Here is a 26,468-nt window from a genome sequence, read left to right on the forward strand (position 1 = left end):
GCAGCTCCAAGTTACTTCCTCGCATTGGACTCTGTGACACCGTGAGCGGGACTGACGCTGCAGAGGATCACTCCTTCAACTCCGACACTTTTCCGGTCATCGCTTCTCGGCCTTTTGGCTAAGATCAAGTGTAGTATCTGTTCTTATCAGTTTAATATCTGATACGTCCCCTACCCGGGGACCATATATTAAATTGCTTTTTGGAGCAGGGAGATGGAATAGGGGCTTGCTCCGTCCACTCCACGCATCGACCCGGTATTGCAGTACCTCCAGGAACGGTGCACCCCCCTCTCTCTATGTTTAATATGAAAAAGAGGCTTAACTGAGTAGGTAGGCCGGTCTAGCAGCACTGACGAGTTTAGATCCATTTCAAGGTTGTTCAAGCACCCTTGAAAATGAGCAAGTTATCTTTGTTTCCTATGAATTATTTGATACAACTTTGGCCAGGGGGATTGAGTCACAGCAGATGGCAGGTTGCCTGTCTCAAGGAGAGCAGACATGCCCCCTGCTGGATCTTCATCAGTATCTCTAATCACCTGCGTCGAATAGGGGGGAAAGTGCAGCGTGACACGGTGTGAGATTTGCACCTTGGGGCGGCACACAAAGAGGGAGATTGTGGGGGCATAAGAGGTTTGGCATGAAGGACATTCCACAGCGGGGCTTGTCATAGAGATGAGTCCACGGGGTGTGTCTGAGAGGCTCTCGGTTGTCCTGCTATGGGTCACACGAGGGGATTGATCGCTCTTTTCATGCTTCATGCAAGGGTGCTGCCCACTGCCCTCCGGACCGCACCGCGGCCAAGGGGTCATTCTTCCCACGGGGGAGTAAAAGGGAAGCAGCACCTGTCTGCCTGTGTACTTGCAGCATTTCCACATTTTGACCCTTGCTCCTCTGGAACACCCGAGTAGGACGTTAGTCCTGTGGCTGGAAAGCCTGGAGCTCTTTGCCGCATTTCACAAAATCTAAAAACATGACAAGAAAAAGTTGGCGCCTTGCTCTTGCTGCGCGGTGTAGGGGAATGGGTGTGGCCTGGGATTCCTTTCACCATGTCGGGGCTCACCGTGAAGGGGGTGACTGGGACCACTGTTGTGTTCGTCTGCTGTTGGTGAGCGGGGCGTACTTACTCGGCTTTCTCTTCATCACGTACAAGTCTTTCGCCTTTTACTAAAGACTTCCGTGGAGAGGAACACCCACGAGTTAGATCTATTTTTGGCAGGCTTTGCCGTTTGGCAGAGTCTCATTGTGTTTGTGAAAAGACAAGCGGGCGGCCTTCCTCAGTAAGACGTGTTTTTCAGTGTCCGTTTTACTTTTGCCAACAAGGATGTTGAATCCATGAAGATGTCGAGGCTGGACTTCTCCAGAAAATTGATTCAAGGTACGTTGAAATTTAAGCCAGAAGACTTAAACTGCATTTTAACATTGCCATATAACAAGGGATTTGATTTAAGCTTTCAAACTGCTGTGTTGCTCAGAGAATTTTGGATAAGATTTGAAAATGTAAAACCCCAATTTGCTGTGTTCAATGTGGAGAAACTGACTGACAATACGTTGAAAACCGTTACTGTCAGAATGTTCAATGAAACAGTGAATGCAGATGACATTTGTTTGTGGCTGGGGAGATATTGCACTGTTAAAGGCCAGGCTACGAAAGTGAGAGATGAGGACGGCATCTGGAATTGCGCTTGGAGGGTCCCCATCCAACAATGGCAGGACCCCCAAGGCTTCCAGGGCTTGAAACATCTGCCGTCTATGGTAGTTCTGGGAGAGAACAGGGGCTATACCCATTACCAGGGCCAACCCAAACTCTGCCGCAAGTGTGGTGAGCATGGGCACCTGGTTGAAGCATGTCAGCAGATCGTATGTGGAAAATGCAGAGAAATTGGACCCACTTTTGAAGAGTGCACCAATGGCAGACGATGCAATCTTTGTGGGGAAACAAACCACCTGTTCAGAGATTGCCCAAAGTCATTTGCCAACAAATTGAAGGCTGCAAAAGTCACAGAAAAGAGAAAAGATGGCGGACAGACAGAACAGTTAGGAGAGCAAATTGAAGTTGCTGGGCAGGAAAATTCAAATCTCCCTCCAAATCCTGTGATTGGAAGAGAGGGAACAGGTGAGGAGGGAGTGAGGGAGGGGCCTGCATTTACCCCTCCAATGGAGAGTACTCCAGAGGATGGGGTGGTGCAGGCAGAAGGCGGAGCTAGTAAGGAAGACCAACCACAGGATGATAGTGAAGATGCCTCCCTCCCCAATGCCCAGCAAACTAAGAGGCCTTTGTCTGAATTGTCCTCGGATTCTCCCATTGTGTTGGAGAAGAAGGGAAGAGTTGCGGCTCACTCAGACAGTTCATCTGTGGAGGAGCCCAGAGTCTTCCCTTCCGATTCACCCAATGAGGTTTCTTTTTTAACAATTGCTCTGCAATCGACCCCCAGGGACTCCAAATTAAATGCAACATTGCAGCAGAGGCCAACCCCCAGAGTCCCAAAGGGGAACAGAGCTCAAACCCTTCATTTTTCACCCGCAGAGATGAAGGAAGAGCTCTGTTCACAAGAAATTACCTAACTGTTTTTTAAATGTGTTTTTAACACCCTCTGAGTCTTTTAAAATGTCTTACCTGTTGTTTTTAACCATACTCATGACACTGACCTTCTCTACCATTAATGTGAGAAGTGTGAAGTCGAGAGTTAGAGCCCAGAGTGTTTTACCCTTTTTAAGTTCCTTTAAGTCAGATGTGTTTTTATTGCAGGAATGCAGCCTACCGTTTTTAAAACATTACAGACAGTGGGAGGAGATGTGGCCAAAAATGTCAATATGGAGTGGATCCAATCAAAACAAAAATGACGGAGTGGCCATTTTAATCAAAAACCCTCAAGCTCTGGTGAAGGGCAGCACTGTGGTGAGAGACAGTCGGGCACTTTTAGCACATTTGGCTTTTATGGGACAGGATTTCAACCTTTTAAATATTTACGGTTTTAACGACAAGAACGACAGGTATGACCTTTTAGAAGACTTGCAGTCCCACATGCTAGGTAGGGCACCCTTAGTTGTAGGGGGGGATTTTAACTGTATTCTAAGCAGGGAGGATAGGAGGAGAGCAGGGGAAGATTTTAAAGTAGACAAAACATCGGTTTTATTGCAGGGCATTTGTAGAGATTTTAAACTTCAGGACTGTTTTAAAATCATGCATCCCAGAGAGGAGGGCTTCACCTGGTTCAGTGGTGATGGCACCAGAGCCTCTCGCATAGATTATGTTTTTACACGGGACTGCCCACCCACCGATGCTAGATTAACTCCTGTTTTCTTCTCCGATCACCTTATGCTCTCTTGCACCCTTTCACTCTCTTCGGGCGTGACATCAGGAAGTGGTCTGTGGAAACTCAACTGCTCCCTTTTAGAAGATAGGGAGTTAGTTAGGCAGTTCAGGGAGCGGTACAAAGAGTGGCAGACCCTTCAAGACTTCTACGAAACACGTGCACACTGGTGGGAAATGGTGAAGGGAAAGACGCAGACTTTCTTTAGGCAGGCAGGTAAGAAACGAAAGAACAGGGAATACAGACGCATGATGGGACTGCAGAAACGACTACAACGTTATTTTAACCTAAACCAGATTGGCATGGATTTTAATGATGAAATTAAGCAAGTTAAAAAAGAGATGTCAGTTTTATCAGAAATTAAAAGCAAAGGTGTCATTTTAAGGAGCAGAGAACGGGAAATAGAGGAGGGTGAAAAGTGCACACGGTATTTTTTCAGGAAAATTATGAATAAAGGGGGGGGGGGCATTACAAAGCTGAAAAAAGAAGATGGGTGCACAACTGAAACAATGGGCGATATTAAAGAAACAATTGAAACATTTTATTCAAACCTGTACAAAGAAAAACCTGTAAAAATGGACATCATGACCGAAGTTTTAAAATTCATTGTAAAAACAGTAAACAAAAGTGTGCTTTTATCCCAGGATTTTACTTTTTTAGAGTTAAATAAATGTATGACTGGTTTTAAAAAAGGGAAGTCCCCTGGACAAGATGGACTTCCCTTGGAGTTTTATTTTACTTTTTGGGACATTTTAGCACCTGATTTGATTACTGTTTTTATGGATTTTGAACGACTTGAGCATGAGGAGTTGCAGATTTTAACTAACCACAGATCACTTGTCTCCGTTGTGCAGGAGCGGGAACCAGTGAGTCCGGTGCGCGGGCTCGCACCCGGCGAGCCCACAACAGTTTGGCGCAACGTCAACCATCCTGCTCTCCCTAACAGACTCCGGGACCTGTCATGGATGGTGGCTCATGAGATCCTCCCGGTCAGGTCCGTCATGCACTCCCGGGGCATGTCAACGCACTCAACCTGCCTCCGACCTGGTTGTGGCGCGCCTGAGTCGGTGAGGCATCTGCTCTGGGAGTGCAGTGCTGCTGTAGACCAGTGGGCAACGGCCGGCTCCTTGCAATTCCCGTACTTACCAGCAAGGGAGGTCCTCACAGCACAACTAGTGCTATATGGGGTGAGCCAGCAAAAAATACCATCCAAAGACTTTGCAAAACAGTGGCTCACCCTAGCCGCCATCAAAGACGCCACATGGACCTCCAGAAACTTGCTGGTAAGAAAGCACATGCAGATCCCCCCGTGGCTGTGATCCGAATGGCCGCAGCAACGGTCAAAACGGCCGTAGCTGCAGGCAGCAGGCCTAGGACACAGCCACAAAGAAGAATCGCCTCTGTGCCCATTCGGATGAAGGAGCCGGAGCCACACAGCAAAAGGTCACAGCAGCAGCGGCCTGGCTCTCTGGGTGAGGCAGGTGGGAAGGAGCATCAGGGAGAGGATCTCCTCTGACCACCACGACAGCATCCCGAGAGACCAAATGTTTGGGGGAGCAGAATGAGTTACCCTTGGTAGGGACTCACTGCGCTCCTGCACAAAGATAGAATTGAAAAAAAAAACCCTTTTTAACGGATGCACTCCTTTTTATGGACTTTTAATGGACACTCAATCACATAAACACCTGACATATGTTTTACAAATGAACAGCTATTTAACCTGTATTACCATTTTAGAACAATTGGTTTTATTGTTTTAAATATGGTTTTACATACTGCACATATTTATTGTAATTCATTGTATATACTATGTCCACATGTGAATATTTTATCTAAAATGTAAATCATTGTTTGAAATAATTTGAACGAGTGTCAATAAAACTTTTTCGAAAAAAAAAAAAAAATCTGTTCTTATCAGTTTAATATCTGATACGTCCCCTACCCGGGGACCATATATTAAATTGCTTTTTGGAGCAGGGAGATGGAATAGGGGCTTGCTCCGTCCACTCCATGCATCGACCCGGTATTGCAGTACCTCCAGGAACGGTGCACTCCCCTCTCTCTATGTTTAATATGAAAAAGAGACTTAACTGAGTAGGTAGGCCGGTCTAGCAGCACTGACGAGTTTAGATCCATTTCAAGGTTGTTCAAGCACCCTTGAAAATGAGCAAATTATCTTGACTCATGACTGCCAATGTACAATTGAGTAGCTATGTCAGCACTGTAGTGAGGTTGCACACTCTAGAAATCTGTGCTCATATACAGCAATCCTTTGTAATCCTTATTCATAGAGCAGGAAGCTGCATGCAAAGTTGTGACTCTGCAGATCCACAGCCTCATGCGGCGTGTGTGTGTTTGGATGATGTTTGGAAGGTGCACCATCGGTCCGGGTGCCGTGTCTGTGAAAGACGTCCTTGGCTCGGATCTGTACAACTCATACTTACCTGGCAAGGGAGATACCATGATCAAGAAGGTGGTTCACCCAGGGCGAGGCTCAACCATTGCACTCCGGTTGTGCTGACCTCTGCGAATTCCCCAAATGTGGGAATCTCGATTGCATAATTTCTGGTAGTGGGGGACTGCGTTCGCGCTCTCCCCTGATAAGTTGTTGAAAGAAAACTAAACGCTTACTGAGGTGAGAAATTGGTGAATTCTCCATTGACTCGTGTAGAGACGGATGTCCTTTTGAACACAAAACGCTCGTCTTATCTTTTGATAGAATGCAGCTCCAAGTTACTTCCTCGCATTGGACTCTGTGACACCGTGAGCGGGACTGACGCTGCAGAGGATCACTCCTTCAACTCCGACACTTTTCCGGTCATCGCTTCTCGGCCTTTTGGCTAAGATCAAGTGTAGTATCTGTTCTTATCAGTTTAATATCTGATACGTCCCCTACCCGGGGACCATATATTAAATTGCTTTTTGGAGCAGGGAGATGGAATAGGGGCTTGCTCCGTCCACTCCACGCATCGACCCGGTATTGCAGTACCTCCAGGAACGGTGCACCCCCCTCTCTCTATGTTTAATATGAAAAAGAGGCTTAACTGAGTAGGTAGGCCGGTCTAGCAGCACTGACGAGTTTAGATCCATTTCAAGGTTGTTCAAGCACCCTTGAAAATGAGCAAGTTATCTTTGTTTCCTATGAATTATTTGATACAACTTTGGCCAGGGGGATTGAGTCACAGCAGATGGCAGGTTGCCTGTCTCAAGGAGAGCAGACATGCCCCCTGCTGGATCTTCATCAGTATCTCTAATCACCTGCGTCGAATAGGGGGGAAAGTGCAGCGTGACACGGTGTGAGATTTGCACCTTGGGGCGGCACACAAAGAGGGAGATTGTGGGGGCATAAGAGGTTTGGCATGAAGGACATTCCACAGCGGGGCTTGTCATAGAGATGAGTCCACGGGGTGTGTCTGAGAGGCTCTCGGTTGTCCTGCTATGGGTCACACGAGGGGATTGATCGCTCTTTTCATGCTTCATGCAAGGGTGCTGCCCACTGCCCTCCGGACCGCACCGCGGCCAAGGGGTCATTCTTCCCACGGGGGAGTAAAAGGGAAGCAGCACCTGTCTGCCTGTGTACTTGCAGCATTTCCACATTTTGACCCTTGCTCCTCTGGAACACCCGAGTAGGACGTTAGTCCTGTGGCTGGAAAGCCTGGAGCTCTTTGCCGCATTTCACAAAATCTAAAAACATGACAAGAAAAAGTTGGCGCCTTGCTCTTGCTGCGCGGTGTAGGGGAATGGGTGTGGCCTGGGATTCCTTTCACCATGTCGGGGCTCACCGTGAAGGGGGTGACTGGGACCACTGTTGTGTTCGTCTGCTGTTGGTGAGCGGGGCGTACTTACTCGGCTTTCTCTTCATCACGTACAAGTCTTTCGCCTTTTACTAAAGACTTCCGTGGAGAGGAACACCCACGAGTTAGATCTATTTTTGGCAGGCTTTGCCGTTTGGCAGAGTCTCATTGTGTTTGTGAAAAGACAAGCGGGCGGCCTTCCTCAGTAAGACGTGTTTTTCAGTGTCCGTTTTACTTTTGCCAACAAGGATGTTGAATCCATGAAGATGTCGAGGCTGGACTTCTCCAGAAAATTGATTCAAGGTACGTTGAAATTTAAGCCAGAAGACTTAAACTGCATTTTAACATTGCCATATAACAAGGGATTTGATTTAAGCTTTCAAACTGCTGTGTTGCTCAGAGAATTTTGGATAAGATTTGAAAATGTAAAACCCCAATTTGCTGTGTTCAATGTGGAGAAACTGACTGACAATACGTTGAAAACCGTTACTGTCAGAATGTTCAATGAAACAGTGAATGCAGATGACATTTGTTTGTGGCTGGGGAGATATTGCACTGTTAAAGGCCAGGCTACGAAAGTGAGAGATGAGGACGGCATCTGGAATTGCGCTTGGAGGGTCCCCATCCAACAATGGCAGGACCCCCAAGGCTTCCAGGGCTTGAAACATCTGCCGTCTATGGTAGTTCTGGGAGAGAACAGGGGCTATACCCATTACCAGGGCCAATCCAAACTCTGCCGCAAGTGTGGTGAGCATGGGCACCTGGTTGAAGCATGTCAGCAGATCGTATGTGGAAAATGCAGAGAAATTGGACCCACTTTTGAAGAGTGCACCAATGGCAGACGATGCAATCTTTGTGGGGAAACAAACCACCTGTTCAGAGATTGCCCAAAGTCATTTGCCAACAAATTGAAGGCTGCAAAAGTCACAGAAAAGAGAAAAGATGGCGGACAGACAGAACAGTTAGGAGAGCAAATTGAAGTTGCTGGGCAGGAAAATTCAAATCTCCCTCCAAATCCTGTGATTGGAAGAGAGGGAACAGGTGAGGAGGGAGTGAGGGAGGGGCCTGCTTTTACCCCTCCAATGGAGAGTACTCCAGAGGATGGGGTGGTGCAGGCAGAAGGCGGAGCTAGTAAGGAAGACCAACCACAGGATGATAGTGAAGATGCCTCCCTCCCCAATGCCCAGCAAACTAAGAGGCCTTTGTCTGAATTGTCCTCGGATTCTCCCATTGTGTTGGAGAAGAAGGGAAGAGTTGCGGCTCACTCAGACAGTTCATCTGTGGAGGAGCCCAGAGTCTTCCCTTCCGATTCACCCAATGAGGTTTCTTTTTTAACAATTGCTCTGCAATCGACCCCCAGGGACTCCAAATTAAATGCAACATTGCAGCAGAGGCCAACCCCCAGAGTCCTAAAGGGGAACAGAGCTCAAACCCTTCATTTTTCACCCGCAGAGATGAAGGAAGAGCTCTGTTCACAAGAAATTACCTAACTGTTTTTTAAATGTGTTTTTAACACCCTCTGAGTCTTTTAAAATGTCTTACCTGTTGTTTTTAACCATACTCATGACACTGACCTTCTCTACCATTAATGTGAGAAGTGTGAAGTCGAGAGTTAGAGCCCAGAGTGTTTTACCCTTTTTAAGTTCCTTTAAGTCAGATGTGTTTTTATTGCAGGAATGCAGCCTACCGTTTTTAAAACATTACAGACAGTGGGAGGAGATGTGGCCAAAAATGTCAATATGGAGTGGATCCAATCAAAACAAAAATGACGGAGTGGCCATTTTAATCAAAAACCCTCAAGCTCTGGTGAAGGGCAGCACTGTGGTGAGAGACAGTCGGGCACTTTTAGCACATTTGGCTTTTATGGGACAGGATTTCAACCTTTTAAATATTTACGGTTTTAACGACAAGAACGACAGGTATGACCTTTTAGAAGACTTGCAGTCCCACATGCTAGGTAGGGCACCCTTAGTTGTAGGGGGGGATTTTAACTGTATTCTAAGCAGGGAGGATAGGAGGAGAGCAGGGGAAGATTTTAAAGTAGACAAAACATCGGTTTTATTGCAGGGCATTTGTAGAGATTTTAAACTTCAGGACTGTTTTAAAATCATGCATCCCAGAGAGGAGGGCTTCACCTGGTTCAGTGGTGATGGCACCAGAGCCTCTCGCATAGATTATGTTTTTACACGGGACTGCCCACCCACCGATGCTAGATTAACTCCTGTTTTCTTCTCCGATCACCTTATGCTCTCTTGCACCCTTTCACTCTCTTCGGGCGTGACATCAGGAAGTGGTCTGTGGAAACTCAACTGCTCCCTTTTAGAAGATAGGGAGTTAGTTAGGCAGTTCAGGGAGCGGTACAAAGAGTGGCAGACCCTTCAAGACTTCTACGAAACACGTGCACACTGGTGGGAAATGGTGAAGGGAAAGACGCAGACTTTCTTTAGGCAGGCAGGTAAGAAACGAAAGAACAGGGAATACAGACGCATGATGGGACTGCAGAAACGACTACAACGTTATTTTAACCTAAACCAGATTGGCATGGATTTTAATGATGAAATTAAGCAAGTTAAAAAAGAGATGTCAGTTTTATCAGAAATTAAAAGCAAAGGTGTCATTTTAAGGAGCAGAGAACGGGAAATAGAGGAGGGTGAAAAGTGCACACGGTATTTTTTCAGGAAAATTATGAATAAAGGGGGGGGGGGGGCATTACAAAGCTGAAAAAAGAAGATGGGTGCACAACTGAAACAATGGGCGATATTAAAGAAACAATTGAAACATTTTATTCAAACCTGTACAAAGAAAAACCTGTAAAAATGGACATCATGACCGAAGTTTTAAAATTCATTGTAAAAACAGTAAACAAAAGTGTGCTTTTATCCCAGGATTTTACTTTTTTAGAGTTAAATAAATGTATGACTGGTTTTAAAAAAGGGAAGTCCCCTGGACAAGATGGACTTCCCTTGGAGTTTTATTTGACTTTTTGGGACATTTTAGCACCTGATTTGATTACTGTTTTTATGGATTTTGAACGACTTGAGCATGAGGAGTTGCAGATTTTAACTAACCACAGATCACTTGTCTCCGTTGTGCAGGAGCGGGAACCAGTGAGTCCGGTGCGCGGGCTCGCACCCGGCGAGCCCACAACAGTTTGGCGCAACGTCAACCATCCTGCTCTCCCTAACACACTCCGGGACCTGTCATGGATGGTGGCTCATGAGATCCTCCCGGTCAGGTCCGTCATGCACTCCCGGGGCATGTCAACGCACTCAACCTGCCCCCGACCTGGTTGTGGCGCGCCTGAGTCGGTGAGGCATCTGCTCTGGGAGTGCAGTGCTGCTGTAGACCAGTGGGCAACGGCCGGCTCCTTGCAATTCCCGTACTTACCAGCAAGGTAGGTCCTCACAGCACAACTAGTGCTATATGGGGTGAGCCAGCAAAAAATACCATCCAAAGACTTTGCAAAACAGTGGCTCACCCTAGCCGCCATCAAAGACGCCACATGGACCTCCAGAAACTTGCTGGTAAGAAAGCACATGCAGATCCCCCCCGTGGCTGTGATCCGAATGGCCGCAGCAACGGTCAAAACGGCCGTAGCTGCAGGCAGCAGGCCTAGGACACAGCCACAAAGAAGAATCGCCTCTGTGCCCATTCGGATGAAGGAGCCGGAGCCACACAGCAAAAGGTCACAGCAGCAGCGGCCTGGCTCTCTGGGTGAGGCAGGTGGGAAGGAGCATCAGGGAGAGGATCTCCTCTGACCACCACGACAGCATCCCGAGAGACCAAATGTTTGGGGGAGCAGAATGAGTTACCCTTGGTAGGGACTCACTGCGCTCCTGCACAAAGATAGAATTGAAAAAAAAAACCCTTTTTAACGGATGCACTCCTTTTTATGGACTTTTAATGGACACTCAATCACATAAACACCTGACATATGTTTTACAAATGAACAGCTATTTAACCTGTATTACCATTTTAGAACAATTGGTTTTATTGTTTTAAATATGGTTTTACATACTGCACATATTTATTGTAATTCATTGTATATACTATGTCCACATGTGAATATTTTATCTAAAATGTAAATCATTGTTTGAAATAATTTGAACGAGTGTCAATAAAACTTTTTCGAAAAAAAAAAAAAAAATCTGTTCTTATCAGTTTAATATCTGATACGTCCCCTACCCGGGGACCATATATTAAATTGCTTTTTGGAGCAGGGAGATGGAATAGGGGCTTGCTCCGTCCACTCCATGCATCGACCCGGTATTGCAGTACCTCCAGGAACGGTGCACTCCCCTCTCTCTATGTTTAATATGAAAAAGAGACTTAACTGAGTAGGTAGGCCGGTCTAGCAGCACTGACGAGTTTAGATCCATTTCAAGGTTGTTCAAGCACCCTTGAAAATGAGCAAATTATCTTGACTCATGACTGCCAATGTACAATTGAGTAGCTATGTCAGCACTGTAGTGAGGTTGCACACTCTAGAAATCTGTGCTCATATACAGCAATCCTTTGTAATCCTTATTCATAGAGCAGGAAGCTGCATGCAAAGTTGTGACTCTGCAGATCCACAGCCTCATGCGGCGTGTGTGTGTTTGGATGATGTTTGGAAGGTGCACCATCGGTCCGGGTGCCGTGTCTGTGAAAGACTTCCTTGGCTCGGATCTGTACAACTCATACTTACCTGGCAAGGGAGATACCATGATCAAGAAGGTGGTTCACCCAGGGCGAGGCTCAACCATTGCACTCCGGTTGTGCTGACCTCTGCGAATTCCCCAAATGTGGGAATCTCGATTGCATAATTTCTGGTAGTGGGGGACTGCGTTCGCGCTCTCCCCTGATAAGTTGTTGAAAGAAAACTAAACGCTTACTGAGGTGAGAAATTGGTGAATTCTCCATTGACTCGTGTAGAGACGGATGTCCTTTTGAACACAAAACGGTCGTCTTATCTTTTGATAGAATGCAGCTCCAAGTTACTTCCTCGCATTGGACTCTGTGACACCGTGAGCGGGACTGACGCTGCAGAGGATCACTCCTTCAACTCCGACACTTTTCCGGTCATCGCTTCTCGGCCTTTTGGCTAAGATCAAGTGTAGTATCTGTTCTTATCAGTTTAATATCTGATACGTCCCCTACCCGGGGACCATATATTAAATTGCTTTTTGGAGCAGGGAGATGGAATTAGGGGCTTGCTCCGTCCACTCCACGCATCGACCCGGTATTGCAGTACCTCCAGGAACGGTGCACCCCCCTCTCTCTATGTTTAATATGAAAAAGAGGCTTAACTGAGTAGGTAGGCCGGTCTAGCAGCACTGACGAGTTTAGATCCATTTCAAGGTTGTTCAAGCACCCTTGAAAATGAGCAAGTTATCTTTGTTTCCTATGAATTATTTGATACAACTTTGGCCAGGGGGATTGAGTCACAGCAGATGGCAGGTTGCCTGTCTCAAGGAGAGCAGACATGCCCCCTGCTGGATCTTCATCAGTATCTCTAATCACCTGCGTCGAATAGGGGGGAAAGTGCAGCGTGACACGGTGTGAGATTTGCACCTTGGGGCGGCACACAAAGAGGGAGATTGTGGGGGCATAAGAGGTTTGGCATGAAGGACATTCCACAGCGGGGCTTGTCATAGAGATGAGTCCACGGGGTGTGTCTGAGAGGCTCTCGGTTGTCCTGCTATGGGTCACACGAGGGGATTGATCGCTCTTTTCATGCTTCATGCAAGGGTGCTGCCCACTGCCCTCCGGACCGCACCGCGGCCAAGGGGTCATTCTTCCCACGGGGGAGTAAAAGGGAAGCAGCACCTGTCTGCCTGTGTACTTGCAGCATTTCCACATTTTGACCCTTGCTCCTCTGGAACACCCGAGTAGGACGTTAGTCCTGTGGCTGGAAAGCCTGGAGCTCTTTGCCGCATTTCACAAAATCTAAAAACATGACAAGAAAAAGTTGGCGCCTTGCTCTTGCTGCGCGGTGTAGGGGAATGGGTGTGGCCTGGGATTCCTTTCACCATGTCGGGGCTCACCGTGAAGGGGGTGACTGGGACCACTGTTGTGTTCGTCTGCTGTTGGTGAGCGGGGCGTACTTACTCGGCTTTCTCTTCATCACGTACAAGTCTTTCGCCTTTTACTAAAGACTTCCGTGGAGAGGAACACCCACGAGTTAGATCTATTTTTGGCAGGCTTTGCCGTTTGGCAGAGTCTCATTGTGTTTGTGAAAAGACAAGCGGGCGGCCTTCCTCAGTAAGACGTGTTTTTCAGTGTCCGTTTTACTTTTGCCAACAAGGATGTTGAATCCATGAAGATGTCGAGGCTGGACTTCTCCAGAAAATTGATTCAAGGTACGTTGAAATTTAAGCCAGAAGACTTAAACTGCATTTTAACATTGCCATATAACAAGGGATTTGATTTAAGCTTTCAAACTGCTGTGTTGCTCAGAGAATTTTGGATAAGATTTGAAAATGTAAAACCCCAATTTGCTGTGTTCAATGTGGAGAAACTGACTGACAATACGTTGAAAACCGTTACTGTCAGAATGTTCAATGAAACAGTGAATGCAGATGACATTTGTTTGTGGCTGGGGAGATATTGCACTGTTAAAGGCCAGGCTACGAAAGTGAGAGATGAGGACGGCATCTGGAATTGCGCTTGGAGGGTCCCCATCCAACAATGGCAGGACCCCCAAGGCTTCCAGGGCTTGAAACATCTGCCGTCTATGGTAGTTCTGGGAGAGAACAGGGGCTATACCCATTACCAGGGCCAACCCAAACTCTGCCGCAAGTGTGGTGAGCATGGGCACCTGGTTGAAGCATGTCAGCAGATCGTATGTGGAAAATGCAGAGAAATTGGACCCACTTTTGAAGAGTGCACCAATGGCAGACGATGCAATCTTTGTGGGGAAACAAACCACCTGTTCAGAGATTGCCCAAAGTCATTTGCCAACAAATTGAAGGCTGCAAAAGTCACAGAAAAGAGAAAAGATGGCGGACAGACAGAACAGTTAGGAGAGCAAATTGAAGTTGCTGGGCAGGAAAATTCAAATCTCCCTCCAAATCCTGTGATTGGAAGAGAGGGAACAGGTGAGGAGGGAGTGAGGGAGGGGCCTGCATTTACCCCTCCAATGGAGAGTACTCCAGAGGATGGGGTGGTGCAGGCAGAAGGCGGAGCTAGTAAGGAAGACCAACCACAGGATGATAGTGAAGATGCCTCCCTCCCCAATGCCCAGCAAACTAAGAGGCCTTTGTCTGAATTGTCCTCGGATTCTCCCATTGTGTTGGAGAAGAAGGGAAGAGTTGCGGCTCACTCAGACAGTTCATCTGTGGAGGAGCCCAGAGTCTTCCCTTCCGATTCACCCAATGAGGTTTCTTTTTTAACAATTGCTCTGCAATCGACCCCCAGGGACTCCAAATTAAATGCAACATTGCAGCAGAGGCCAACCCCCAGAGTCCCAAAGGGGAACAGAGCTCAAACCCTTCATTTTTCACCCGCAGAGATGAAGGAAGAGCTCTGTTCACAAGAAATTACCTAACTGTTTTTTAAATGTGTTTTTAACACCCTCTGAGTCTTTTAAAATGTCTTACCTGTTGTTTTTAACCATACTCATGACACTGACCTTCTCTACCATTAATGTGAGAAGTGTGAAGTCGAGAGTTAGAGCCCAGAGTGTTTTACCCTTTTTAAGTTCCTTTAAGTCAGATGTGTTTTTATTGCAGGAATGCAGCCTACCGTTTTTAAAACATTACAGACAGTGGGAGGAGATGTGGCCAAAAATGTCAATATGGAGTGGATCCAATCAAAACAAAAATGACGGAGTGGCCATTTTAATCAAAAACCCTCAAGCTCTGGTGAAGGGCAGCACTGTGGTGAGAGACAGTCGGGCACTTTTAGCACATTTGGCTTTTATGGGACAGGATTTCAACCTTTTAAATATTTACGGTTTTAACGACAAGAACGACAGGTATGACCTTTTAGAAGACTTGCAGTCCCACATGCTAGGTAGGGCACCCTTAGTTGTAGGGGGGGATTTTAACTGTATTCTAAGCAGGGAGGATAGGAGGAGAGCAGGGGAAGATTTTAAAGTAGACAAAACATCGGTTTTATTGCAGGGCATTTGTAGAGATTTTAAACTTCAGGACTGTTTTAAAATCATGCATCCCAGAGAGGAGGGCTTCACCTGGTTCAGTGGTGATGGCACCAGAGCCTCTCGCATAGATTATGTTTTTACACGGGACTGCCCACCCACCGATGCTAGATTAACTCCTGTTTTCTTCTCCGATCACCTTATGCTCTCTTGCACCCTTTCACTCTCTTCGGGCGTGACATCAGGAAGTGGTCTGTGGAAACTCAACTGCTCCCTTTTAGAAGATAGGGAGTTAGTTAGGCAGTTCAGGGAGCGGTACAAAGAGTGGCAGACCCTTCAAGACTTCTACGAAACACGTGCACACTGGTGGGAAATGGTGAAGGGAAAGACGCAGACTTTCTTTAGGCAGGCAGGTAAGAAACGAAAGAACAGGGAATACAGACGCATGATGGGACTGCAGAAACGACTACAACGTTATTTTAACCTAAACCAGATTGGCATGGATTTTAATGATGAAATTAAGCAAGTTAAAAAAGAGATGTCAGTTTTATCAGAAATTAAAAGCAAAGGTGTCATTTTAAGGAGCAGAGAACGGGAAATAGAGGAGGGTGAAAAGTGCACACGGTATTTTTTCAGGAAAATTATGAATAAAGGGGGGGGGGCATTACAAAGCTGAAAAAAGAAGATGGGTGCACAACTGAAACAATGGGCGATATTAAAGAAACAATTGAAACATTTTATTCAAACCTGTACAAAGAAAAACCTGTAAAAATGGACATCATGACCGAAGTTTTAAAATTCATTGTAAAAACAGTAAACAAAAGTGTGCTTTTATCCCAGGATTTTACTTTTTTAGAGTTAAATAAATGTATGACTGGTTTTAAAAAAGGGAAGTCCCCTGGACAAGATGGACTTCCCTTGGAGTTTTATTTGACTTTTTGGGACATTTTAGCACCTGATTTGATTACTGTTTTTATGGATTTTGAACGACTTGAGCATGAGGAGTTGCAGATTTTAACTAACCACAGATCACTTGTCTCCGTTGTGCAGGAGCGGGAACCAGTGAGTCCGGTGCGCGGGCTCGCACCCGGCGAGCCCACAACAGTTTGGCGCAACGTCAACCATCCTGCTCTCCCTAACAGACTCCGGGACCTGTCATGGATGGTGGCTCATGAGATCCTCCCGGTCAGGTCCGTCATGCACTCCCGGGGCATGTCAACGCACTCAACCTGCCCCCGACCTGGTTGTGGCGCGCCTGAGTCGGTGAGGCATCTGCTCTGGGAGTGCAGTGCTGCTGTAGACCAGTGGGCAACGGCCGGCTCCTTGCAATTCCCGTACTTACCAGCAAGGGAGGTCCTCACAGCACAACTAGTGCTATATGGGGTGAGCCAGCAAAAAATACCATCCAAAGACTTTGCAAAACAGTGGCTCACCCTAGCCGCCATCAAAGACGCCACATGGACCTCCAGAAACTTGCTGGTAAGAAAGCACATGCAGATCCCCCCCGTGGCTGTGATCCGAATGGCCGCAGCAACGGTCAAAACGGCCGTAGCTGCAGGCAGCAGGCCTAGGACACAGCCACAAAGAAGAATCGCCTCTGTGCCCATTCGGATGAAGGAGCCGGAGCCACACAGCAAAAGGTCACAGCAGCAGCGGCCTGGCTCTCTGGGTGAGGCAGGTGGGAAGGAGCATCAGGGAGAGGATCTCCTCTGACCACCACGACAGCATCCCGAGAGACCAAATGTTTGGGGGAGCAGAATGAGTTACCCTTGGTAGGGACTCACTGCGCTCCTGCACAAAGATAGAATTGAAAAAAAAAACCCTTTTTAACGGATGCACTCCTTTTTATGGACTTTTAATGGACACTCAATCACATAAACACCTGACATATGTTTTACAAATGAACAGCTATTTAACCTGTATTACCATTTTAGAACAATTGGTTTTATTGTTTTAAATATGGTTTTACATACTGCACATATTTATTGTAATTCATTGTATATACTATGTCCACATGTGAATATTTTATCTAAAATGTAAATCATTGTTTGAAATAATTTGAACGAGTGTCAATAAAACTTTTTCGAAAAAAAAAAAAAAAATCTGTTCTTATCAGTTTAATATCTGATACGTCCCCTACCCGGGGACCATATATTAAATTGCTTTTTGGAGCAGGGAGATGGAATAGGGGCTTGCTCCGTCCACTCCATGCATCGACCCGGTATTGCAGTACCTCCAGGAACGGTGCACTCCCCTCTCTCTATGTTTAATATGAAAAAGAGACTTAACTGAGTAGGTAGGCCGGTCTAGCAGCACTGACGAGTTTAGATCCATTTCAAGGTTGTTCAAGCACCCTTGAAAATGAGCAAATTATCTTTGTTTCCTATGAATTATTTTATACAACTTTAATTATTTTGCGAGCCTGATCCTAGAATTGCCCATGACTGCCAATGTACAATTGAGTAGCTATGTCAGCACTGTAGTGAGGTTGCACACTCTAGAAATCTGTGCTCATATACAGCAATCCTTTGTAATCCTTATTCATAGAGCAGGAAGCTGCATGCAAAGTTGTGACTCTGCAGATCCACAGCCTCATGCGGCGTGTGTGTGTTTGGATGATGTTTGGAAGGTGCACCATCGGTCCGGGTGCCGTGTCTGTGAAAGACTTCCTTGGCTCGGATCTGTACAACTCATACTTACCTGGCAAGGGAGATACCATGATCAAGAAGGTGGTTCACCCAGGGCGAGGCTCGACCATTGCACTCCGGTTGTGCTGACCTCTGCGAATTCCCCAAATGTGGGAATCTCGATTGCATAATTTCTGGTAGTGGGGGACTGCGTTCGCGCTCTCCCCTGATAAGTTGTTGAAAGAAAACTAAACGCTTACTGAGGTTAGAAACCAAGTGAGAAATTGGTGAATTCTCCATTGACTCGTGTAGAGACGGATGTCCTTTTGAACACAAAACGGTCGTCTTATCTTTTGATAGAATGCAGCTCCAAGTTACTTCCTCGCATTGGACTCTGTGACACCGTGAGCGGGACTGACGCTGCAGAGGATCACTCCTTCAACTCCGACACTTTTCCGGTCATCGCTTCTCGGCCTTTTGGCTAAGATCAAGTGTAGTATCTGTTCTTATCAGTTTAATATCTGATACGTCCCCTACCCGGGGACCATATATTAAATTGCTTTTTGGAGCAGGGAGATGGAATAGGGGCTTGCTCCGTCCACTCCACGCATCGACCTGGTATTGCAGTACCTCCAGGAACGGTGCACCCCCTCTCTCTCTATGTTTAATATGAAAAAGAGGCTTAACTGAGTAGGTAGGCCGGTCTAGCAGCACTGACGAGTTTAGATCCATTTCAAGGTTGTTCAAGCACCCTTGAAAATGAGCAAGTCATCTTTGTTTCCTATGAATTATATGATACAACTTTGGCCAGGGGGATTGAGTCACAGCAGATGGCAGGTTGCCTGTCTCAAGGAGAGCAGACATGCCCCCTGCTGGATCTTCATCAGTATCTCTAATCACCTGCGTCGAATAGGGGGGAAAGTGCAGCGTGACACGGTGTGAGATTTGCACCTTGGGGCGGCACACAAAGAGGGAGATTGTGGGGGCATAAGAGGTTTGGCATGAAGGACATTCCACAGCGGGGCTTGTCATAGAGATGAGTCCACAGGGTGTGTCTGAGAGGCTCTCGGTTGTCCTGCTATGGGTCACACGAGGGGATTGATCGCTCTTTTCATGCTTCATGCAAGGGTGCTGCCCACTGCCCTCCGGACCGCACCGCGGCCAAGGGGTCATTCTTCCCACGGGGGAGTAAAAGGGAAGCAGCACCTGTCTGCCTGTGTACTTGCAGCATTTCCACATTTTGACCCTTGCTCCTCTGGAACACCCGAGTAGGACGTTAGTCCTGTGGCTGGAAAGCCTGGAGCTCTTTGCCGCATTTCACAAAATCTAAAAACATGACAAGAAAAAGTTGGCGCCTTGCTCTTGCTGCGCGGTGTAGGGGAATGGGTGTGGCCTGGGATTCCTTTCACCATGTCGGGGCTCACCGTGAAGGGGGTGACTGGGACCACTGTTGTGTTCGTCTGCTGTTGGTGAGCGGGGCGTACTTACTCGGCTTTCTCTTCATCACGTACAAGTCTTTCGCCTTTTACTAAAGACTTCCGTGGAGAGGAACACCCACGAGTTAGATCTATTTTTGGCAGGCTTTGCCGTTTGGCAGAGTCTCATTGTGTTTGTGAAAAGACAAGCGGGCGGCCTTCCTCAGTAAGACGTGTTTTTCAGTGTCTGTTTTACTTTTGCCAACAAGGATGTTGAATCCATGAAGATGTCGAGGCTGGACTTCTCCAGAAAATTGATTCAAGGTACGTTGAAATTTAAGCCAGAAGACTTAAACTGCATTTTAACATTGCCATATAACAAGGGATTTGATTTAAGCTTTCAAACTGCTGTGTTGCTCAGAGAATTTTGGATAAGATTTGAAAATGTAAAACCCCAATTTGCTGTGTTCAATGTGGAGAAACTGACTGACAATACGTTGAAAACCGTTATTGTCAGAATGTTCAATGAAACAGTGAATGCAGATGACATTTGTTTGTGGCTGGGGAGATATTGCACTGTTAAAGGCCAGGCTACGAAAGTGAGAGATGAGGACGGCATCTGGAATTGCGCTTGGAGGGTCCCCATCCAACAATGGCAGGACCCCCAAGGCTTCCAGGGCTTGAAACATCTGCCGTCTATGGTAGTTCTGGGAGAGAACAGGGGCTATACCCATTACCAGGGCCAACCCAAACTCTGCCGCAAGTGTGGTGAGCATGGGCACCTGGTTGAAGCATGTCAGCAGATCGTATGTGGAAAATGCAGAGAAATTGGACCCACTTTTGAAGAGTGCACCAATGGCAGACGATGCAATCTTTGTGGGGAAACAAACCACCTGTTCAGAGATTGCCCAAAGTCATTTGCCAACAAATTGAAGGCTGCAAAAGTCACAGAAAAGAGAAAAGATGGCGGACAGACAGAACAGTTAGGAGAGCAAATTGAAGTTGCTGGGCAGGAAAAATTCAAATCTCCCTCCAAATCCTGTGATTGGAAGAGAGGGAACAGGTGAGGAGGGAGTGAGGGAGGGGCCTGCATTTACCCCTCCAATGGAGAGTACTCCAGAGGATGGGGTGGTGCAGGCAGAAGGCGGAGCTAGTAAGGAAGACCAACCACAGGATGATAGTGAAGATGCCTCCCTCCCCAATGCCCAGCAAACTAAGAGGCCTTTGTCTGAATTGTCCTCGGATTCTCCCATTGTGTTGGAGAAGAAGGGAAGAGTTGCGGCTCACTCAGACAGTTCATCTGTGGAGGAGCCCAGAGTCTTCCCTTCCGATTCACCCAATGAGGTTTCTTTTTTAACAATTGCTCTGCAATCGACCCCCAGGGACTCCAAATTAAATGCAACATTGCAGCAGAGGCCAACCCCCAGAGTCCCAAAGGGGAACAGAGCTCAAACCCTTCATTTTTCACCCGCAGAGATGAAGGAAGAGCTCTGTTCACAAGAAATTACCTAACTGTTTTTTAAATGTGTTTTTAACACCCTCTGAGTCTTTTAAAATGTCTTACCTGTTGTTTTTAACCATACTCATGACACTGACCTTCTCTACCATTAATGTGAGAAGTGTGAAGTCGAGAGTTAGAGCCCAGAGTGTTTTACCCTTTTTAAGTTCCTTTAAGTCAGATGTGTTTTTATTGCAGGAATGCAGCCTACCGTTTTTAAAACATTACAGACAGTGGGAGGAGATGTGGCCAAAAATGTCAATATGGAGTGGATCCAATCAAAACAAAAATGACGGAGTGGCCATTTTAATCAAAAACCCTCAAGCTCTGGTGAAGGGCAGCACTGTGGTGAGAGACAGTCGGGCACTTTTAGCACATTTGGCTTTTATGGGACAGGATTTCAACCTTTTAAATATTTACGGTTTTAACGACAAGAACGACAGGTATGACCTTTTAGAAGACTTGCAGTCCCACATGCTAGGTAGGGCACCTTTAGTTGTAGGGGGGGATTTTAACTGTATTCTAAGTAGGGAGGATAGGAGGAGAGCAGGGGAAGATTTTAAAGTAGACAAAACATCGGTTTTATTGCAGGGCATTTGTAGAGATTTTAAACTTCAGGACTGTTTTAAAATCATGCATCCCAGAGAGGAGGGCTTCACCTGGTTCGGTGGTGATGGCACCAGAGCCTCTCGCATAGATTATGTTTTTACACGGGACTGCCCACCCACCGATGCTAGATTAACTCCTGTTTTCTTCTCCGATCACCTTATGCTCTCTTGCACCCTTTCACTCTCTTCGGGCGTGACATCAGGAAGTGGTCTGTGGAAACTCAACTGCTCCCTTTTAGAAGATAGGGAGTTAGTTAGGCAGTTCAGGGAGCGGTACAAAGAGTGGCAGACCCTTCAAGACTTCTACGAAACACGTGCACACTGGTGGGAAATGGTGAAGGGAAAGACGCAGACTTTCTTTAGGCAGGCAGGTAAGAAACGAAAGAACAGGGAATACAGACGCATGATGGGACTGCAGAAACGACTACAACGTTATTTTAACCTAAACCAGATTGGCATGGATTTTAATGAGGAAATTAAGCAAGTTAAAAAAGAGATGTCAGTTTTATCAGAAATTAAAAGCAAAGGTGTCATTTTAAGGAGCAGAGAACGGGAAATAGAGGAGGGTGAAAAGTGCACACGGTATTTTTTCAGGAAAATTATGAATAAAGGGGGGGGAGGGGGGGGGGGGCATTACAAAGCTGAAAAAAGAAGATGGGTGCACAACTGAAACAATGGGCGATATTAAAGAAACAATTGAAACATTTTATTCAAACCTGTACAAAGAAAAACCTGTAAAAATGGACATCATGACCGAAGTTTTAAAATTCATTGTAAAAACAGTAAACAAAAGTGTGCTTTTATCCCAGGCTTTTACTTTTTTAGAGTTAAATAAATGTATGACTGGTTTTAAAAAAGGGAAGTCCCCTGGACAAGATGGACTTCCCTTGGAGTTTTATTTGACTTTTTGGGACATTTTAGCACCTGATTTGATTACTGTTTTTATGGATTTTTTGAACGACTTGACCGGCTTCCTGACAGTTTTAGAGTAGGGATAGTGACTCTCCTTTATAAACACAATGACAAGACTGACCTGAAAAACTGGAGACCAATCACGCTTTTAAACTTTGACTGTAAACTTTTTAGCAAACTTTTAGCGACACGTATGTCTATGTTTTTAGAAGACGTGATTCACCCGGATCAAGCCTGTGCCATCCCGGGGAGGAAGATCACTGACAGCCTCGTACTGATCAGAGACACCATCTGTTACGCGAGAGACAGAAACATCCGGCTAGTAGTACTAAATTTAGATTTTGAGAAAGCATTTGATCGGGTCTCGCACCAGTACCTCTTCCAGGTCCTGCGAAAAATGGGGTTCCCGGAAAGATTTATAGCTTGGGTGGGATTGCTGTACCGGTGGGTGGGATTAACTGCGGTGTCCGTCAGGGGTGTCCGTTATCTGCCCTCCTCTACATCATCTGCATAGAACCACTGGCACAGGTCTTGAGAAAGGACCAACGAATCAATAGGGTAGGACTGCCGGGGAGTGGGGGACTGGAAAACAGGTGTAACCTATACATGGACGACGTGAATATTTTATGTACCGACCTTTTATCTGTCAAAGGACTCTGGACTTGACTGACTGGTTTGGACAGGCCTCTGGGTCGAAATTAAATAGAGAAAAGACCCAAGCCCAATTTTATGGACCATGGACGGCGACTGAGACGACAGGACTCCCCCTGACTGTGACCCAGACTGACCAAAAAATACTGGGAATTAAATTTGACAGGGAGGGGGAAGGGAAAACAAATTGGCCAGACGTGGTAGGGAAAGTCAGACAAAGACTAGGATACTGGGGACTTAGAGGACTGACCATGGAAGGAAAGGTTTTAATCATCAAAGCAGTGATTTTACCTTTGCTTTTATTGATCAGTTCTGTTTTTATTCCTCCTAGGCATGTGCTTTTAAATCTGGAGCGAGCCATTTTTTACTTTCTGTGGGGATCCAAGTGGGAAAGATTGAAGAGAGAAATTATGAAAAGGCCAAAGGAGAAAGGAGGAAAAGAAGTACCGGATCTGCACCTGTTTTTAGGAAGCACATACACTACAGTACACATGAAAATAGCCATGACCCCATCCAGAAACCCCAAGACAACTGCAATGACACGCTTCTGGATGGGGTCCTACCTCAGAAAACTTAAGATTTTACATGTGGACCTAAGAATACCTGTGTCTTTTAACCTGCCACCAGCCTATGTTTTTATTCAGAAGTTTTTAAGGCATTTTAACCTTGAGCATGAGGAGTTGCAGATTTTAACTAACCACAGATCACTTGTCTCCGTTGTGCAGGAGCGGGAACCAGTGAGTCCGGTGCGCGGGCTCGCACCCGGCGAGCCCACAACAGTTTGGCGCAACGTCAACCATCCTGCTCTCCCTAACAGACTCCGGGACCTGTCATGGATGGTGGCTCATGAGATCCTCCCGGTCAGGTCCGTCATGCACTCCCGGGGCATGTCAACGCACTCAACCTGCCCCCGACCTGGTTGTGGCGCGCCTGAGTCGGTGAGGCATCTGCTCTGGGAGTGCAGTGCTGCTGTAGACCAGTGGGCAACGGCCGGCTCCTTGCAATTCCCGTACTTACCAGCAAGGGAGGTCCTCACAGCACAACTAGTGCTATATGGGGTGAGCCAGCAAAAAATACCATCCAAAGACTTTGCAAAACAGTGGCTCACCCCAGCCGCCATCAAAGACGCCACATGGACCTCCAGAAACTTGCTGGTAAGAAAGCACATGCAGATCCCCCCCGTGGCTGTGATCCGAATGGCCGCAGCAACGGTCAAAACGGCCGTAGCTGCAGGCGGCAGGCCTAGGACACAGCCACAAAGAAGAATCGCCTCTGTGCCCATTGGGATGAAGGAGCCGGAGCCACACAGCAAAAGGTCACAGCAGCAGCGGCCTGGCTCTCTGGGTGAGGCAGGTGGGAACACGACAGCATCCCGAGAGACCAAATGTTTGGGGGAGCAGAATGAGTTACCCTTGGTAGGGACTCACTGCGCTCCTGCACAAAGATAGAATTGAAAAAAAAAACCCTTTTTAACGGATGCACTCCTTTTTATGGACTTTTAATGGACACTCAATCACATAAACACCTGACATATGTTTTACAAATGAACAGCTATTTAACCTGTATTACCATTTTAGAACAATTGGTTTTATTGTTTTAAATATGGTTTTACATACTGCACATATTTATTGTAATTCATTGTATATACTATGTCCACATGTGAATATTTTATCTAAAATGTAAATCATTGTTTGAAATAATTTGAACGAGTGTCAATAAAACTTTTTCGAAAAAAAAAAAAAAATCTGTTCTTATCAGTTTAATATCTGATACGTCCCCTACCCGGGGACCATATATTAAATTGCTTTTTGGAGCAGGGAGATGGAATAGGGGCTTGCTCCATCCACTCCATGCATCGACCCGGTATTGCAGTACCTCCAGGAACGGTGCACTCCCCTCTCTCTATGTTTAATATGAAAAAGAGACTTAACTGAGTAGGTAGGCCGGTCTAGCAGCACTGACGAGTTTAGATCCATTTCAAGGTTGTTCAAGCACCCTTGAAAATGAGCAAATTATCTTGACTCATGACTGCCAATGTACAATTGAGTAGCTATGTCAGCACTGTAGTGAGGTTGCACACTCTAGAAATCTGTGCTCATATACAGCAATCCTTTGTAATCCTTATTCATAGAGCAGGAAGCTGCATGCAAAGTTGTGACTCTGCAGATCCACAGCCTCATGCGGCGTGTGTGTGTTTGGATGATGTTTGGAAGGTGCACCATCGGTCCGGGTGCCGTGTCTGTGAAAGACGTCCTTGGCTCGGATCTGTACAACTCATACTTACCTGGCAAGGGAGATACCATGATCAAGAAGGTGGTTCACCCAGGGCGAGGCTCAACCATTGCACTCCGGTTGTGCTGACCTCTGCGAATTCCCCAAATGTGGGAATCTCAATTGCATAATTTCTGGTAGTGGGGGACTGCGTTCGCGCTCTCCCCTGATAAGTTGTTGAAAGAAAACTAAACGCTTACTGAGGTTAGAAACCAAGTGAGAAATTGGTGAATTCTCCATTGACTCGTGTAGAGACGGATGTCCTTTTGAACACAAAACGGTCGTCTTATCTTTTGATAGAATGCAGCTCCAAGTTACTTCCTCGCATTGGACTCTGTGAAACCGTGAGCGGGACTGACGCTGCAGAGGATCACTCCTTCAACTCCGACACTTTTCCGGTCATCGCTTCTCGGCCTTTTGGCTAAGATCAAGTGTAGTATCTGTTCTTATCAGTTTAATATCTGATACGTCCCCTACCCGGGGACCATATATTAAATTGCTTTTTGGAGCAGGGAGATGGAATAGGGGCTTGCTCCGTCCACTCCACGCATCGACCCGGTATTGTAGTACCTCCAGGAGCGGTGCACCCCCCTCTCTCTATGTTTAATATGAAAAAGAGACTTAACTGAGTAGGTAGGCCGGTCTAGCAGCACTGACGAGTTTAGATCCATTTCAAGGTTGTTCAAGCACCCTTGAAAATGAGCAAATTATCTTTGTTTCCTATGAATTATTTTATACAACTTTAATTATTTTGCGAGCCTGATCCTAGAATTGCCCATGACTGCCAATGTACAATTGAGTAGCTATGTCAGCACTGTAGTGAGGTTGCACACTCTAGAAATCTGTGCTCATATACAGCAATCCTTTGTAATCCTTATTCATAGAGCAGGAAGCTGCATGCAAAGTTGTGACTCTGCAGATCCACAGCCTCATGCGGCGTGTGTGTGTTTGGATGATGTTTGGAAGGTGCACCATCGGTCCGGGTGCCGTGTCTGTGAAAGACTTCCTTGGCTCGGATCTGTACAACTCATACTTACCTGGCAAGGGAGATACCATGATCAAGAAGGTGGTTCACCCAGGGCGAGGCTCGACCATTGCACTCCGGTTGTGCTGACCTCTGCGAATTCCCCAAATGTGGGAATCTCGATTGCATAATTTCTGGTAGTGGGGGACTGCGTTCGCGCTCTCCCCTGATAAGTTGTTGAAAGAAAACTAAACGCTTACTGAGGTTAGAAACCAAGTGAGAAATTGGTGAATTCTCCATTGACTCGTGTAGAGACGGATGTCCTTTTGAACACAAA

General features: G+C 46.4%; 14 non-coding genes and 4 pseudogenes across 14 annotated transcripts; all 18 read left to right on the plus strand.

Moving 5' to 3' along the window:
* Positions 1-98: 98 nt before the first annotated feature.
* LOC128370081 (U2 spliceosomal RNA) lies at positions 99-289 on the plus strand. Its single transcript, XR_008322228.1, has one exon. It is a non-coding gene; the product is annotated as a U2 spliceosomal RNA (small nuclear RNA).
* Positions 290-1,120: 831 nt separating this feature from the next.
* Positions 1,121-1,236, plus strand: LOC128370179 (U5 spliceosomal RNA). Its single transcript, XR_008322292.1, has one exon. It is a non-coding gene; the product is annotated as a U5 spliceosomal RNA (small nuclear RNA).
* Positions 1,237-5,188: 3,952 nt separating this feature from the next.
* Positions 5,189-5,368, plus strand: LOC128370138 (uncharacterized; annotated as a pseudogene).
* Positions 5,369-5,747: 379 nt separating this feature from the next.
* LOC128369996 (U1 spliceosomal RNA) lies at positions 5,748-5,911 on the plus strand. The gene has a single exon (XR_008322149.1). It is a non-coding gene; the product is annotated as a U1 spliceosomal RNA (small nuclear RNA).
* A 220-nt stretch (positions 5,912-6,131) lies between these two features.
* On the plus strand, positions 6,132-6,322 carry LOC128370082 (U2 spliceosomal RNA). The gene has a single exon (XR_008322229.1). It is a non-coding gene; the product is annotated as a U2 spliceosomal RNA (small nuclear RNA).
* Positions 6,323-7,153: 831 nt separating this feature from the next.
* On the plus strand, positions 7,154-7,269 carry LOC128370180 (U5 spliceosomal RNA). The gene has a single exon (XR_008322293.1). It is a non-coding gene; the product is annotated as a U5 spliceosomal RNA (small nuclear RNA).
* A 3,955-nt stretch (positions 7,270-11,224) lies between these two features.
* On the plus strand, positions 11,225-11,405 carry LOC128370130 (uncharacterized; annotated as a pseudogene).
* A 379-nt stretch (positions 11,406-11,784) lies between these two features.
* On the plus strand, positions 11,785-11,948 carry LOC128369997 (U1 spliceosomal RNA). Its single transcript, XR_008322150.1, has one exon. It is a non-coding gene; the product is annotated as a U1 spliceosomal RNA (small nuclear RNA).
* A 220-nt stretch (positions 11,949-12,168) lies between these two features.
* Positions 12,169-12,360, plus strand: LOC128370092 (U2 spliceosomal RNA). Its single transcript, XR_008322238.1, has one exon. It is a non-coding gene; the product is annotated as a U2 spliceosomal RNA (small nuclear RNA).
* An 831-nt stretch (positions 12,361-13,191) lies between these two features.
* On the plus strand, positions 13,192-13,307 carry LOC128370181 (U5 spliceosomal RNA). The gene has a single exon (XR_008322294.1). It is a non-coding gene; the product is annotated as a U5 spliceosomal RNA (small nuclear RNA).
* A 3,952-nt stretch (positions 13,308-17,259) lies between these two features.
* On the plus strand, positions 17,260-17,440 carry LOC128370131 (uncharacterized; annotated as a pseudogene).
* A 437-nt stretch (positions 17,441-17,877) lies between these two features.
* Positions 17,878-18,041, plus strand: LOC128370008 (U1 spliceosomal RNA). The gene has a single exon (XR_008322160.1). It is a non-coding gene; the product is annotated as a U1 spliceosomal RNA (small nuclear RNA).
* A 232-nt stretch (positions 18,042-18,273) lies between these two features.
* Positions 18,274-18,464, plus strand: LOC128370029 (U2 spliceosomal RNA). Its single transcript, XR_008322179.1, has one exon. It is a non-coding gene; the product is annotated as a U2 spliceosomal RNA (small nuclear RNA).
* An 832-nt stretch (positions 18,465-19,296) lies between these two features.
* LOC128370182 (U5 spliceosomal RNA) lies at positions 19,297-19,412 on the plus strand. Its single transcript, XR_008322295.1, has one exon. It is a non-coding gene; the product is annotated as a U5 spliceosomal RNA (small nuclear RNA).
* A 5,201-nt stretch (positions 19,413-24,613) lies between these two features.
* Positions 24,614-24,793, plus strand: LOC128370113 (uncharacterized; annotated as a pseudogene).
* Positions 24,794-25,172: 379 nt separating this feature from the next.
* Positions 25,173-25,336, plus strand: LOC128370024 (U1 spliceosomal RNA). Its single transcript, XR_008322176.1, has one exon. It is a non-coding gene; the product is annotated as a U1 spliceosomal RNA (small nuclear RNA).
* Positions 25,337-25,568: 232 nt separating this feature from the next.
* On the plus strand, positions 25,569-25,759 carry LOC128370095 (U2 spliceosomal RNA). The gene has a single exon (XR_008322241.1). It is a non-coding gene; the product is annotated as a U2 spliceosomal RNA (small nuclear RNA).
* Positions 25,760-26,196: 437 nt separating this feature from the next.
* On the plus strand, positions 26,197-26,360 carry LOC128370010 (U1 spliceosomal RNA). Its single transcript, XR_008322162.1, has one exon. It is a non-coding gene; the product is annotated as a U1 spliceosomal RNA (small nuclear RNA).
* The last annotated feature ends 108 nt before the right edge of the window (positions 26,361-26,468 follow it).

The sequence above is a fragment of the Scomber japonicus genome, chromosome 12, assembly GCF_027409825.1.
Source record: "Scomber japonicus isolate fScoJap1 chromosome 12, fScoJap1.pri, whole genome shotgun sequence".
NCBI classification, from domain to species: Eukaryota; Metazoa; Chordata; class Actinopteri; order Scombriformes; family Scombridae; genus Scomber; species Scomber japonicus.